Genomic DNA, 16,272 nt, shown 5'->3' with positions numbered 1-16,272 from the left:
ACAACTCCAGTTAATTAACTAGAGGCAGCTTGTGCTGGTTGAGTGACGAGTAGCGGAGAAAGAGATGCTCTAATGGCGCTTATCCACTACTACCTACTCAGCGCGCCCCGACTCGGGATGCTTCGTCCTGCCTCGTACCGCCTCCACCCGCCTCTTCCCCGTTTGTTTTCAACACCCAGATGAGAAGTAGGAAGTTGGAGCGAAGCTGCTGTGACGTATTTGACTAAAGATGTAGAACCTGGAGGAGATGATAGATGTGCTGCTGGCTTGGCTTGTGTTTGATATCAAGTTAAAAAATGAGAGTGAAAGAAGCTTCAAGCGGCAACGCTTTTTAAAAAAATGTTGTTCGTGTCGTGCTGATGAGAAATCAGCTGGAGCCGTGAGCAGCTATGAAGTGACAGAGCTCCTGGTAGATCTGGTCGTTCCTTATCTCCGTCTAGATCCCTTTTTAATCCTCTCCTCAGCACCAGGTTTATGAACATCTGCACCTCAGAGTTGGATCACCAAACAGAAGTTTGCGCTGCCATTGCCTGTCGGATAAAATGAAGAGCCGCGAGCCGCTCTCGCGCTGACTCCCAGCTTCCTGATTCAGTCGTCTGACTCCAGCCCCCCGACCAATCAGTGGCGTGTAGAGTGATGATGTCAGATACAGGGCCGACTCAGCACGCTTAGAACCTCGGCAGAGTAGATACAGAAAAAGTACCTACTCGGCACGCCTCTACCCGTCTCGGCCCGTAGTGGAGAAGCGCAAGACGGGGCGTGGCGAGTAGAAACGCGCAGAGTAGGTACTAGTGGAACAGTACCATATGTGTCCATAAGAAAAGACTGCAATGGCCCATAGAGATGAGGTAGAAATAGTTCCAGGATTTAGAGTTTAGAGGTTTGTGTCCTGCTCCTACTATTAGTTATGTAGACTTTGCTTTTGTACTGTATTCCGTCCTTGCGGTCGTGTACCCGGACACTGTTTTAGGATACTGTTTTAGTCTGTCATTGTTTGTTTAGGTTTAGTCGACAAAGCTACTTGGCTATGTTTGGGAGAAGGTTATTGTTTGGATTCAAATGGACCTTTTACATCCAAACATTGATGCAAGGAGGCTGAACAGACTACCTAATCTCTGCTTTGCTTTGCTTTTTAAACTCAATTTTAAATTCCTGCTACCCATCTAAATCACCAATCCACCAATAAACACCACTTCCACCATGCATGCTCCGTCTGATGTTAACTATCAGCTCAAAGTACCAGCATGCACAGCTCTGCTTAAGTAGCTGCAGCTCCTTTTCATTTATTTATATTTTGATAAGAAAGAAATTACATACTTTGCTAGGGGAACAAGTTTTCATTTAAATCAAATTTGTGAAGTCCCTCAAAACAAGATTAAGCTCTCAAAACCAGACTAAACTAATAATATTGAAGTATTTTTGAATATGGTGGAGAAAATAAATGATGTTTCTGTCTTTTCCTGGGAGAGCACGCACTATAAATCTGTCTTGTCTGGGACGCCAGCGGCTCGACGGCCTCACATAAACCCCGGTTGTTTGCATGTATAAACGAAACAATCAACGCTGTGTGTTTTCACTCGTGTGTGCGGATGTGTGTCTCTGTAGAGCGAGAGAAGAAGACAGCCTTCCCTGTTAAAGAGTCGCGACCCTCCTCACGCCTAAAGAAAAGGCAGAGCGCAGCATTGTTGGGAGAGGTCAGCGCCCTGGCGCGGAAAAGACACGGCGGTGAGTGTTAGGTCTGACTACGCGCTTGTGAGAGCCGGAGCAGGACGGACATGCTGATGAGGAGAGAGGAAGGCAGAGATGGAAGACTGGGAAATATCTGTGGTCTCAGTAAGCAGCATGCCAAACCTTACTCCGGATACCGACCCGCCCGGGATGCCATGTTTCCCCTCTCGCGCCATTTTTTTTTTTTTTCTTCCTTCAGAGTAAACAGACCCATGGAAAACTAAATGTATTAATTAAAAACATCCACATGCAGGTGGCCGAGGGGTCAGCCAAAGTTCTTTCACATTTGCAGAGCGTGGATCAGAGGCCGGCTCCCCTGATGAACTCAGCCCTTCTTGTCCTGTGGCCGCGTACACAGCCGGAGAAAAAAAAGATTAAGATGAATTACAAAGACGCAGAAAGAAAACCAAGAAAACAAATCCAGAAGAATAACGCCAGTGTAGCCGAGACCGGCTCCGATCTGTTTCTGGTGCTCACTCTCAAACTCTGCCCCAAACTAGTCCAAAGTCATAAACTCTCATTTTCTTCAGTGCAATTACTTCATGTGTTTATCATTTCCTTTTGGGAAATTATTAATCAGCAGGACCACCAAAGGCTGGAGACGCAGTCGACTTTCTTTCCTCTGTGGCTGAGGCTCGGCGTGATGGACGAACGTCTGAGGACACGCGGGCCAGAGCGGCGCCGCAGCAGGACGTGGAGGCGCAGAAGCACATGAGACGCCATTAGTCTTATACGTTTCAGTCTCTGTATTTCTTTCTGTCGTTCATATTTGATCTTTCGCCTGGGATTTTAATTGGAATATTCTTTCAAGAGTTTGATTGTGAATGCAAAAGTGATCATTTGTATCTCTTAATTGATTACTTTTGCTGTGATAAACGATGCTCAATATCTCTGAATGCTTTGATAAGTATAAAATATATTAAATGATGGATGAAGAATGCTAAGGAAGCGTATTGCATTCACAACACAAGGCCAACGTTCCAGGGTCCGACCTCGGGACTGGGCCGACCGGCGAGAAAGCTCTGGGGGTCACCCACGAGGCCCAGGCCTGGGTCTTGGCATGGGACCTGGACGACTTGGCGTGGGGCTTGGCATTGGGACGTGACGGGGACTCCTGACGTGACGGGGACCAGATTTTTTTTTCCATTAAAACTTTTCTCAGAATTCTGAGATAGTTATCTCGTTAATTCAGAAAAACTGACCAGATTTTTTTTTCTCAAGTGAATACAATACGCTTCCATACCAAAGTGATAATTTTTATCTCTTAATTGATTAATTTTGCTGTGATAAACGATGCCCAATATCTCTGAATGCTTTGATAAGTATAAAGTATATCTTTTTTTTTTTTACCTTGTCTGCACACATATTAATGAGTAATTAATGATATATATGTGCATTATTACTATATTTAATATATATACATATATATACGCATACATATGCGTACACATCAGGGGCGGAGCAGGGGTCCCAGCCTAGGGGGGGCGAAGCATTCTAGATGGGCCCTTGAGGCCTAAACATCCCCGTTAAAACATAATCGCTAAAAAAATGCCACAGATCAGGCCCAACCAACCACAATTCCAACAGCAGCAGCGACACGGTCAGAACCATTCAAATGAGGTTCTAGCACCATGGATTTACCAGTCATTATGTCAAACCTAATTATAAGCCTAATGCAGACTTTAAGATATAAGTATCAAACTGGAGATAAAAATCAAATGACATCCAGTGATGTCTATGGAAGCTCATTTCCGCCAGTAAAACAAAAAAATAAGATGAAATCTTAGACTTAAAAATAAAAATATCCCCAGGGTAAGTCATAATTATGAGAAAAAGTCATCATTTCGACTTTCTATCTCATAATTTCGACTTTTTTATCTCATCAGCCGGTTCTTCACCTTATTTGCTCTTATCAACGGCGAAGTCCCTCTGGATTGAGAGCAAGGTGAGGTTGCCAGGTTGGGCAGGTTTCAGCCCAATTGGGCTAAAAAAATATATATTTGGGCTGCTTTTCCTGGGTTTTACTAAATATTTAGGAGAAATTATTAACAAAAAAAAGTTTCCATTATGGCAGAGAAAAGTAGAAATTTACACAATAAACTCACTGATAATATATATTCTGCTCCATTTTATTGTAGTTTTTGTTTGAAGCCTGAACTTTTTTTTAGGTTATTCAGTAATGTGAAGATGAAATGTATTACGCATTTAATAATTAATGGTTTTAACAAGAGAATGTAAGATTCGGGCTGGTTTTTCATTATTTCGGTGGGTTTTACATTGCATTTGGGCTGGAACCTGTCAGATCTGGCAACCGCAGCACTGGATTTCTTAATGACTCGTCTTTTTGGTCACAATAAACTTGCTCTCATCAACGGCGATGTCCCTCTGGATTGAGAGGAAGGTGAGGTTTGGTAGTCTGTCCCCATCCATGCAGCCCGGAGAGAGTTTTTAATCAACTTCAGCTGCTGAAACTCAGCATGAGTTAAAAGGAACCCTGCATATTAAGACATGTAGGTCTTAAAAGATAAATGTTGGTATCAATTATAACAATGTGATATAAAAAACCTTTTTGATGTCTTCGTTTTTATAAAATTTGAAAATATAATTTAACATGTAGGTCGCCATTGTTGTAGTGATTCTGGGTAGTGACGTCACACGGTGGCACCTGCTAGCCCCCGTCCACTGTTCTGACACCCAGAAACAGATGAAAACACAGCTAAACAGGTGACGGCGCACCAGAAACACAGATCAAAACACAGCCAAACATTAAGGTGACGGCGCACCTACAAAAAAGTTAAAAAAAAAAAAAAAAAAAGTGCCGCACCATAAAGCATGAACTATAAAAACACCATAAAACTCAGATAGACTAACCGACCACACGTTTAAACTAGCAGATAGCCGATGCTACAATAAAAACCCCAGCCAGATCTGGCGTCATTAAATTAAATAAAGATGTTCTTGCCTATTTGAAGCGAAGTCTGCGCCTCCCGTTTCGTCAAAGTCCCGGGCCAGTCCCCTCAGCGTCGGGTCTGTCATCACCCAGCACCGAGGCCAGTTTTAGGGGGGAGAGGGGGGGGCTATGCCCACTCAAACGTGCATATTGCCCACCGGCGTCTCCATCCCGGCGGCGGCAGCGAGAGCGCAGAGCGGAGAGCGGGCGGCGGAGCGCTGCGGGCTGTAGAGCCCCGGCTACGCCGTCTACGCCGTAGGCTACGCAGGCTACGGCGTAGGCTACGCAGGCTACGGCGTCTACGCAGGAGCCTAATGCACTGGTAAGATGCGCATGACTTTGATCATTTTTGCAGATCTCCCGTGCATCACAGAACCTTGATCCAGTTTGCCTGAACCGAGGCGTCTTATGGGCTCCCTCGTCAGCCTCCACGGCCGGGAGATGCTGCTCATCTATGTTTTAGATACCTGTCCCAGTTAAACTAACGGGGCTTATCTTCCCAGAGCCACCGTCGTACGTCATCGCCCCCAGAATGCATTACGCAGGTAAAACATGGCGCCTCCCACAGGTCAAAATATGTGATAAACATTGTAGATTTTTAAAGCAATTAGATTATTTTATGTGTTTCTAACAACATATTTTAGTATAAGAGAACAATTGTGGCTAATTAGGGACTACATGTCTTAATATGCAGGGTTCCTTTTAAGGCTCTGATGCGACAACTGGCTCGACGCATTGCTACGGCGTAGGTTACGCGGCGACGCGCACCTTACGCCATAGGTTCTGTGTTGGTGTAACGCGGAACCATAAATCAGCCTTAAACAGATGCGCGTGCGAACCTGTGCATGACAGGCAGACACACACGGGGAGAAGGGACTATTTGTTTCATTTTTATTTTTTAAACAACTTTATCCTTATGAACGCAAGTGTTATACTGTCCAACTTTCCTTATTTTATTCAGAACACTTTTTTTTTTTTTTTCCTCTTCGGAGTGGGCCCCCCCGGAGCAGTGGGCCCGGGGCGGCCGCCGCTACAGGTACACATACATAAATGTACACATACAAACCCAGTGATTTTCTTTTTTTGTTTTTTTTGGGGGGTGGGCGGGAGTATAAAGTATATCAAATGATGGATGAAGAATGCAGTTATACATTTTCAAATATATATATTTTATATGTTTTCTGTCCCTTTTTTAAAAAATATGCCAGTAAATCGTTTGTGTGTCCGTTTCCTTCTGTCTGTCTTGTATCCTGCACAGATGCCGGCCTGATATCAAACATGTTGAAGTATATATTAAAGCTCTTTTTTAAATGGCTTCGTAGACTCGCATTACTTCAAAAAGGTGAAAAGTCTTCGTGTAAAACAGTATATTCTTATAATGTGAACATTTTCTCTTGGACCACACAAGGGAGTGGGTCAGGTCTGCTAAGTGAAAGAACTTGAATGAATGAATGAATGAATGAATGAATGAATGAATGAATGAATGAATGAATGAATGAATGAATGAATGAATGAATGGTTGTTCAGCGGGGGGCGGGTCAGAGCTGGTCCCGCGTACCCGCACAGGAACTGGAGCATATTGTTTGTCCACAGACCTGATCTAATCTCACATGTTTGGTTTTCTTAAAAATAAGCCTGGCTGCCTCAGAACGTTGCATTAATTTACGACAGCAGCACAGCAGAAAAGTGTCAGCCATGTTTATACGTTTCAGCCCAAGGAATAATGTAAATCCTCAAGTAAACCTAATCTGTCAGCAATTGTAAACAGTATGTCACGGTAATGGCCCCGGGAACAAATGAGGACCTCATGGCGAGGCTTCAGCCAGAAATCCCCCCACGTCGTAAAAACCCCTCACCCTCCCATCCTTCCCACGTCTGTATCTCCCCCATTAACCTCTCAAACGTCTGAGTGTGGTCTCACACAGAAAGGAGCAGGTATTGAGGTTTCCTGCTTTTGCTCAAAATGATCAGGAAGATAAATATGAAAAGAAAAATAATTAAAGTGTGTGTGCACTGCAAAAACTCAAAATCTTACCAGGAATATTTGTCTTATTTCAAGTTAAAATGTCTCATTTTTAGTCAAAAAATCTCATTACACTTAAAACAAGAGTCATTACCAGAAAAATAACTTGTTATTTGACAATTTTCACCTGTTTCAAGTAAATTTACACTTGAAATAAGTAGAAAAATCTATCTCCTCAACAAGCAAAAAAATCTTGTTCCACTGGCACTGATTTTCCTACTTATTTTAAGTGAAAATCTACTTGAAACAGGTGAAAATTGTTGTTTTTTCCAGTGATGAGTCTTGTTTTAAGTGTAATGAGATTTTTTTTTTTACTAAAAATGAGACATTTTAACTAGAAATAAGACAAATATTCTTGTTAAGATTTAGAGTTTTTGCAATGTGTGTGTCGGGGGGGTTGTAGAGAGCAACCCCCTCTTTAACTGCCTCCACAATGGAGGGGCGCGAGCAGAGGCCCAGCACCAAAGCAGGTCAGGCCGGGATCTGTGCACGAGATAAGACAGGCAGCAGGAAGGAGACAACCCAGAACCCCTCACTCCCCGGCGTGACAGAGACACTATTCATTTTTCAGGAAGAAAGAGAAAGAAAAACAACATCAACAATATCAGATGTAGCATAGAAGAGATGAAGGGGGGATAGAAGGAGAGAAAAAGTCAACTAGTGGGCAACTTGACCTCATTAGGAAACCGCGCTTGTCTCTTCTCAACGACTAGACGGCCTGCGGTGTACTTATGAAGGAAATTATCTCACTTCCTCACATGGTTACCCTGTCCTTTTGAATCTGAGTATGTCAGTAAATAATCCCAGAATACGTTGCTGCTGCAAAAACAAAGAAAAAAGGCCTATTGATTCCCAGTGAGGCGTTCTGCTGAAGCTCCCTAATAAACCCGGCCGCAGCGTTAGCGCCTCTGGGCTTCAGACGATTCTGCGGGATAAAGAAGAGCGTTGGCGCCACTGCAGCCCAAACACTTGTTGTTGTCATTGCACACATAAATCACTCCTTTCTCTGCAACGGCACACAGAAGCTGCAGAACAATAGCAGGTAAACAGAGATGGCGCTGGAGGACGGGTCTGCCGGGCCGGCGCTGTCCTCCACCGCATTCCCAGCGGCCTGTGTGTCTAGTGCAGGTGCAGACAAACGGCCGCGGCCCCAAACGTCGGGGCAAAGCAAACACGCCGGACGGACGAGAGCAGGAGACGGCGATTAAGATCACACACATGCAAATGCAGCAGCACGCGGGTAAAAACAACCATACACAGCGCCATCCAATCAGACGCTCACACATCCCACACCACTTTCTGCTTGCTCTTTTTCTCTTTTTCATTTAATCCTCTTGTGTTTACTCTTCTCAACCAATAACGTCTTTCTCTTTTAAAAACATTGTTTGGGTTGATGCACAGTCACTGTCCTGTTTGTCTTGTGTCTTTAGGGCATCTGCTGCGGTGCTTCGTGGAGCTGCGGGTGTATGACCAGTACAGCCGTAAGGGTTGTCACGAGAGAGAAAAGAAGCTTGGTGGTGTTTTTTTTAATCTTTTATATTTTTATCCTGATTTTTCCCCCATTTTATCACCCAGTGCTCCTACCTAAGTAACAGTCCTGGGCATTGCCATCCTCTACCAACCCCGGGAGTGCCCTGCACTGAGCTCAGGTCTCCTCCTTATCCTGAGGAGTGAGCAGGCCGCATCTTTTCACCTGACAGGGTGGGGATTCTCCGGCCGGATGTAGCGCGTGGAAGGATCACGTTATTCCGGCCAGATCCTCCCCACCCCATCTGGTGCCCCGGCTGGCCAGAGGGGGCAGTATAGCCCAGGACTGCTGCATGTTTTTGTGAGGGTAGCTCCCATTAGCTACTCCACACAGAAAGGCCCTTTCCAACCCCACCCAGGCTGTGGGCGCTTGGTGGTGGTTTTTGCTGAGTATTTTATGTGACTTATAGGTGTCCTTTAGAGCCCAGATATACTTGCAGTTCAGAACGCGTACGCATCATGGCCGCCACGCGTATCCTGTGTTCATTTGACGCGTCGACATGCGCGTTCTCAAAAAGACACTGAACGCGTAGGCGACCCCGGTCTGATACCAGCTGGTCCCGGTCTGATACCAGCTAACAACAAGTGACGACGCAGAGGTCGCTGGCGCCGTTTCCTTTGCTGAGATCACAACCAAAGCAATGTTATAATCTCTTACATCATCCAATGGTGTCATGTAAACTTGTTGTTCTAATCTGCTACTGCTACTACCGCTGCTGCTACCTCTACTACTAAATATTTAATCACTTTTCCAACTGTTTCTCTGCTTACTGCCCCCTATCGGTCACCGCCGGTACGACGCGCTCTCCTCTCGTACTACGCGAGTGACGTTGCAGTTGGTGGTGCAGGTGAACGGACGCGAACGCAAGCTCAAACTGCAAGTATATCTGGGCTCTTAGACAGCAAACGTATGCAGCAGTCTTGTCTAGGCATGGGAATCGAGAACCTGTTGTGAAGAACTGGTTCCCAGTGGTTCAATTCCTTGGAATTGAAACACAAAACGATGTTACGTAGCAGTCAATAAGGCGCCTAAGCGATACACTCGAGACTCTGGTTACATTTCAGTAAAATAGACAAAAACAGGGTAATTTACAATACTTGCCAAGTGGATATATCGTCAGAGGGAGGAAATACTACCAACAGGTAAAAACATTTGCGCGCACCGCATGCAACCTTAACCCTTCTTCCAAATGAGAATCAATAAGGGAATCAATAAATAACCAAACCAGCAGAATCAAAAGAATTGGAATCGTACAAATCTTATAAATTCCCATCTCTAGTCTTGTCACTGAGACCACAGGGAGGATCATTCATCCAGAAACATGAGTGGCGGTAGGGTGAATGGGTGGTGTAGTCATTCTTGTTTTCCTATGATTATGTTCACTAATTCCCATGTAGCACTTCTATTCAATTCAATTCAATTCAATTTTATTTATATAGCCTCTAATACAGCAAAAGTTGTCTCCAGACGCTTTCCAGAGATCCAGAACATGATCCTGGAGCTATCTCACTCTTTCAAACCTGCAGTATGGTGAGTTCTGCTGGTCTGATGATGGCGTGATGGCACCATCATGGCACTGTCATGTATTTGACTATGCCACTTAAACACATGTGTATCAACCTCTCACACAACTACTTTTGTATTTTAAACATTTATTTATCTTGTATTATTATGCTGGTGCATTCATTCATGCTGGTTTGAAACTATGCAGCTAATACGTTAAGGAGTGCACACAACACACATTCTCCATTCCTTCATGTTACAGGAGTAAAGTCAGCATCTAGGCTTCAGATGCCCAGCAACTCACCACCCACAAGCCATGATCTTTGAAGCAGAGCCGGCCCAAGGCATAAGCGAACTAAGCGGCTGCTTAGGGCCTCGTGACCACTAGGGGGCACCCAAGAGTTAAAAAAAAAATATATATTTTTTTTTAATGTGTGAGTGATTCATACATTATCACAGGTATGTTATTGTACAAAACCACAATAATGATTATTATTACATAAACAATATTATGTTAACAGTAGACTACTGCTGGCATATTGACTCCTGCCTCTCGGCAGCTCCACTGGTAATGTTTCATTCAACCGTGCATTGTTGCGCACGGCACTTCACATCTGAGGCCCACCATGTCACAAAAACGGACTTATCCGTGGTTTATAAATGATCTATTTGATTATTTTGTTTCTTTTAGTAGGCCTACACTGTAGATGACACTCAGTATCACACTTAGTACTATATAATAAATAAATAATAAAATAAATAACTTTATTTATCCGTTAGGAACTTCGTTTGTGTAAAAGCATCAGCATCAGTGCGTGTACAGTTAACATATGTAACAGGACAATACAAAAACAAACCACACAATCATATCACTTTAAATATTAAGTGTAAATCAACCCCAGGCCGCCCTTGTAGCTGAATTTGCTCGATTTCAGATTAAAAACCATAGATGGTAAAAACCTGCCAGGCTGACAGTAGGATGATGGAAACAACTCTGCTGCAACTGTGCAGCTCTCTGACCTTTGACCTGTTGCTTCTCTGTGTGGCCAGTAGGGGCAGTTGCTGACTTTGATAAATATTAATTGAAAGATTTTTCTGCAAGTTTGTTAATCTGTTGTAGCTTCCATTGTCTTAATCCCTGTGGATTACAATCTAACTACAACAAAAAGTTCTTACATCTAGTTTTACAAGTGTATTTGTAATGACAGGGAAGAACATGAAATAAGTTTATAGTGGGTGTGTGAATGATCAATAATCAGTATTATTGGCTTGGGCCGGCCCTGCTTTGAAGTCACGCTTGGCCTGCGTGGACTGAGGGCTTGTCCTCACACAGGGAGCAGGAGACGGCAGAAGGGCGAGCAGAGACACACAGGGCCGCAGGACGGGGGCGGGGGGGGGAAAGGTTGCCCGGAGAACAATGTGGGCTCCATAAGTGTTCGGTTCCCTGGTTCATGTGAAACATTTGGTGCCTGAAAAGAATGAAAAGGACCAACCTTGCTGTGAGGTCAAAGGTCACTCTGGGTCTGAATGCTCACTTCTGTCAGACACAAAGGTTGTGAGGGTGAAAAATGTATTTGCTAGTGTTTGTGTTCAAAATGAGCTGCTGTACAGCTGAACGGGAGGTCCAACACGGACCAAGGTTCATATGCTCATGGAGATAAATGCAACGTTGTTGCCTTAAAACATCTCTACACGTCACTCCTAAAGAGGGTCTTGGATGAAGCAAACACTACTACATTTCTATATTTTAGGTGGGATTATATGTTCATTTATTCATGTTCTTAAAGAGGAATTATTGTTCCATTATTTACTTCAGATTTATCTAAATTGTCTTTTCTTTAAGCACATGTTTGATAACACTCAGCTTTAGTTCTTTTATTCCAATATGCAGCTTTATTGATGTATGTCATCAATTAAATGATTGTCAGTCTTATAAGTTTTAGTTCTAACATTGATAGACACTGTTGCTCAAAAAGTTGGAATAAAATGTTTTTTTTTTTTAAATCTGTTCTCATTTAATAATTGTGAATGAATAGAGGAATAAAAATGCTTCTGAAAATAAAATTATTCCAACTTTATGGGCATCAGTACGAAACTTCACCTTCATCTGCTTCTGTGGACTCTTTTTATTTTTTTTAATTTTTTTTTCGCCCCATTTTTTCATAACCACTCCGAACAAACGCTGTGAATTAATCTGACAATTTATTTATTACTATAATATTATTCTTCTGTAATTCAAATAACTTTTAAACTATTTTGCTCACAGTTTCACGTTATAACATCTTAACTTCATGCAAATTTGATTAAATAATAGGAATTGTAAGGAAACTATGTTTTAGGCCACATTTACACATAGCCGGGTATTTACAAAAACTGATATTTCCCCCTCTACGTTTTGAAAAATACCATAATTTACACAAACCCGCATAAATACACTGTTAAGGTGCTATGAGCAGCCAAACCTACAGGGGGCAGTGTAACGAGAAGATAAAGTCATGCTAGCCAATCAGAATCCTGGAAAAACATCAACAAATGACACGAGTAACTTCCAGTTACTTCCAAGATGAACGAGAGTCTTTCGTTTGGAGAGACAGAGAAGTGGAGTTACTTTTAAGTGTGACTTTAGAATATAAAACAAGTAAAATACAAGAAAATATTGACGGTGGCCAAACAAATTGTAAAGGTCGCACTCATGACGCTGGTGACGTTTCTGTTTCATAATGTGACGTTCTGAAGCCTAAATGTCCGTTTGTCTCTGTTTACAAGCAAACGTGAAGACGGAGTTTTTGCAAATCCCCGGAGTTTTCAGAAATGATGGTTTTTGGTGACTTTGAGCTTCGTTTTTGTGTAAACGAACGGCCAAAACGCATGAAAACACCACCGTTTTTGCTACGTGTAAACGGGGCCTTAGTGGCAAATTTAAACCTCAATTGTAGAATATTTGAAAAGACCCAGATAATTTACAGTCCTGTTTAAAAATAGACAAAACAAAAAAGTAGTTGGGATGGTACAATAGCGGGAAAATAATCCCACGTGGATCAAATTCTTTCCGGGCTGTGGCCCCGCCTGTCCTGTTCTCGGGCAGCCGTCTCCATCTCCGACCTCACAGAAAACTCTGAACCAAACAAAATTGCATTACGTGGCGGTGGCGGGTTGGGATATGTTGAAATCCTCCGCTGGCACAGTTCAGCTCAGCTGAGGTCGTCTGCTTTTCTTGAATAGGGTGGTAGCGAAGGGTCGTATCTGCACAGGTTTCATCTACGAGAAGAAAAGGACTCTAGAAAAAGGAGTTCAAATCAGGGCCCTAACGTTGCAACCTGTTGTAGAAATCCTTCACTCTCTTCAGTCCTCAAACATGTCTGTTCCTTCTTGTTCTCATCGAGATCTAGTGTTTATAACACCGGTCAGGCGGAGGTCCAGATGCAGATGCCTGCCAAATCCTCTTGAGTGAATTTCAGAATAAATGAGATGGTTAAATAACTACTGCATGACCCCTTAAATCCAACCTGTCCCCTGGGCACAGCTCTCATTTCATCTGTATTTACACAGAAAAGATTCACACTCCGGTTCGTACGGTGGAGAAGAAGGAGGGAGCGGGCTGGCTGGCTGCGTGGTTTCAGACGAGAAGGAAAGTTAGAGGAATCTGGGGAGTTTTGAGTTTCACAGAGGGACACAGAGGAAGTCATAAAGTTAGCTCGCTTTAATAAGAGACAGCAGCTGATTAAAGCAAAACAAACTGTTAACCAGCGCAAGGAGGTTCAGATGTGCCCGGATGTTTGGCCAAATAAAACAGCGGCATGTTCTGACACGCAGAAGCATATTTATGGGCCAGTTCGTGAATTTAATCAAGCCTCAGCCATCGTTTAGGTCGGTGATAAAAATCAAGCTTGTCCTCGAGACCGTGCGAATGCTTTATTACTAGTCCAGATATTGCTCCGGTGCTTAGAAGGCCCATATTTCAGCAAGAACCGCACCAAGACGTTGACAAAACATGAAAAGTCAAGCGAGGAACTGACTGAAACACCAGTGACAAACTCCAAAATGACTCAACCTCTCTTTATTTTTGTGACATTAGAAATGTAGATCGTATTACAACATGTATGTCAGGGTTCATCAAGTCAGTCAGACCAGGCATCACTGAGCTCAGTGAACCCCTAAACCCAGAGCCGGCCCAAGGCATAAGTAAACTAAGCGGCTGCTTAGGGCCCCGTAACCACTAGGGGGCACCCAAGAGTTAAATTTTTTTTAAATATTTTTTATGTGTGAGTGATGATTCATACATTATCAAAAGTATGTTTATAAATGATCTATTTGATTATTTTGTTTCTTTTAGTAGCCTACACTGTAGATGGCACTCAGTATCACACTTAGTACTATATCACTTTAAATATTAAGTGTAAATCAACCCCAGGCTGCTCTTGATTAAAAACCATAGATGGTAAAAACCTGCCAGGCTGACAGTAGGATGATGGAACTCTGCTGCAACTGTGCAGCTCTTTGACCTTTGACCTGTTGCTTCTCTGTGTGGCCAGTAGGGGCAGTTGCTGACTTTATAAATATTAATTGAAAGATTTTTCTGCAAGTTTGTTAATCTGTTGTTCTGCTTCCATGGTCTTAATCACTGTGGATTACAATCTAACTACAACAAAAAGTTCTTACATCTAGTTTTACAAGTGTATTTGTAATGACAGGGAAGAACATGAAATAAGTTTATAGTGGGTGTGTGAATGATCAATAATCAGTATTATTGGCCCCAAAATCAAATTTTGCTTATGGCCCCATGGAGGCTTGGGCCGGCCCTGGGCCCACATCTCAGAGCGGAGAGAGGGACGACCGTGATGCGGGCGGGGAGATCCATGATAACACGGTCCTGTTGGGGGGTGTGTGGCCCCAACAGCTCTGAGCAAACTCAAGTCTGGCCCACTCACATCACATCTACACTCACATCTAAATCTAAGCCATGCTGTACTTTGGAAAAGTTTCAAGGAAGTCTTGATAATATGTCGCAGTTGATTTAATAAGATTCCTTTGGGGAAGACTATAATTCTGAAATGTGAGAGGTAGGAAGGACCACCCTTGATCAAATCAAATCAAATCAAAGTTTATTTAGACGGGACAATGCATATTAATGAACACTACATTAAGCAGTGTAAATACACCAGGTTTTAGCAGAAATGCTAGTTTCCACCCGCAGTTGCCACAGAAAACATAAAAACAATTCAGTCAAACAACACAATCAAACAAGGAAACAAACATAAATAGTAGCAAAATAGATTTAGCAGCATTTAGGCAGTATGGATTGTATCTTAAAGTGACTTGAGTCTAAAGTGACTTGAGCAAAAAAATACATATTACAATAATGAAATACCAGCGATGGTAATATTATGGTACTGAGAGTATCCAAGTTGTGTGACATACAAAGTGCGTGTTGCATTGTTGCATACTGATGGATACTTTGAAGGGTTGTGTGTACTTTGGGCGACTAATGTTAGTGACGTCAAATAGGATACATTTTCTGTCGCTTATTGAACATAAACAAATCCAATGGCGCTTTTACACTAGCACCTACTCAGCCCGACTCGACTCGCCCCGGTTTTGTGCTTTTCTACTAGGGGTCGAGGCGGGTGGAAGCGTGACGAGTAGATACTTTTTCTGTATCTATTCTGCGGAGGTTCCAAGTGGCCCTGGATCTGACATCATCACACTACAGGCCACCGATTGGTCGGGGGGTTGGAGTCAGACGTCTGAGTCAGGAGGAGGAAATCAGAGAAAGAGCGACTCGCGGCTTGTTCATTTTATTCAACCAGCAACGGCAGCAAAAGTCTGTTTCATGATCCAACTCTGAGGTGCAGATGTTCATAAACCTGGTGCTGAGGTGAGAATTAAAAAGGGATCTAGACAGCGATAAGGAACGACCAGATCTACCAGGAGCTCTGTCTCTTCATAGCTGCTCGCAGATCCCAGCGGATTTCTCATCAGTGCGACACGAACAAAATTAAAAAAAAAGTGTCGCCGCTTGAAGCTTCTCTCACTCTCATTTTTTAACTTATCGAACACAAGCCACAGATCCAGCAGGACATCTATCATCTCCTCCAGGTTCTACATCTTTAGTGTTGTTGTCTTCTTCGTTTAGATCAAACAATCAAATACGTCACAGCAGCTTCTCCAACCTCCTACTTCTGATCTGGGTATTGAAAAGAAACGAGGGCAAGGTGAGTGGAGTCGGGCTGCGTAGGTACTGTACTAGTGGAAAAGCGCCACAAGTGAGCCGGTCGGTGTGAGAGTCCCCCTGGTGTTGGACTACGATCTGCATGATGATGCTGTGGCTTGAAAACTGAGCCTAAAAAAAAAACTGCTTTTCTTCATGTGTGTGCCTTTGAATGTGACACAATAAAATACTGAGGCAAGCCTGTTTTCTTTTATTTGAATGTTTTTGTCCTGTTTTACTGAGTTTCTCCGCGTGAGGGCCCGCGGCCCCCGTGCCAGGGGCCCCTGCTCCCCCGGGTCTGCTGTCACACCAGGGCCGCGCCAGCGCCGCTC

This window comes from Cololabis saira, chromosome 22, assembly GCF_033807715.1.
Source record: "Cololabis saira isolate AMF1-May2022 chromosome 22, fColSai1.1, whole genome shotgun sequence".
Lineage (NCBI taxonomy): Eukaryota > Metazoa > Chordata > Actinopteri > Beloniformes > Belonidae > Cololabis > Cololabis saira.
This window is presented reverse-complemented; position numbering follows the sequence as displayed.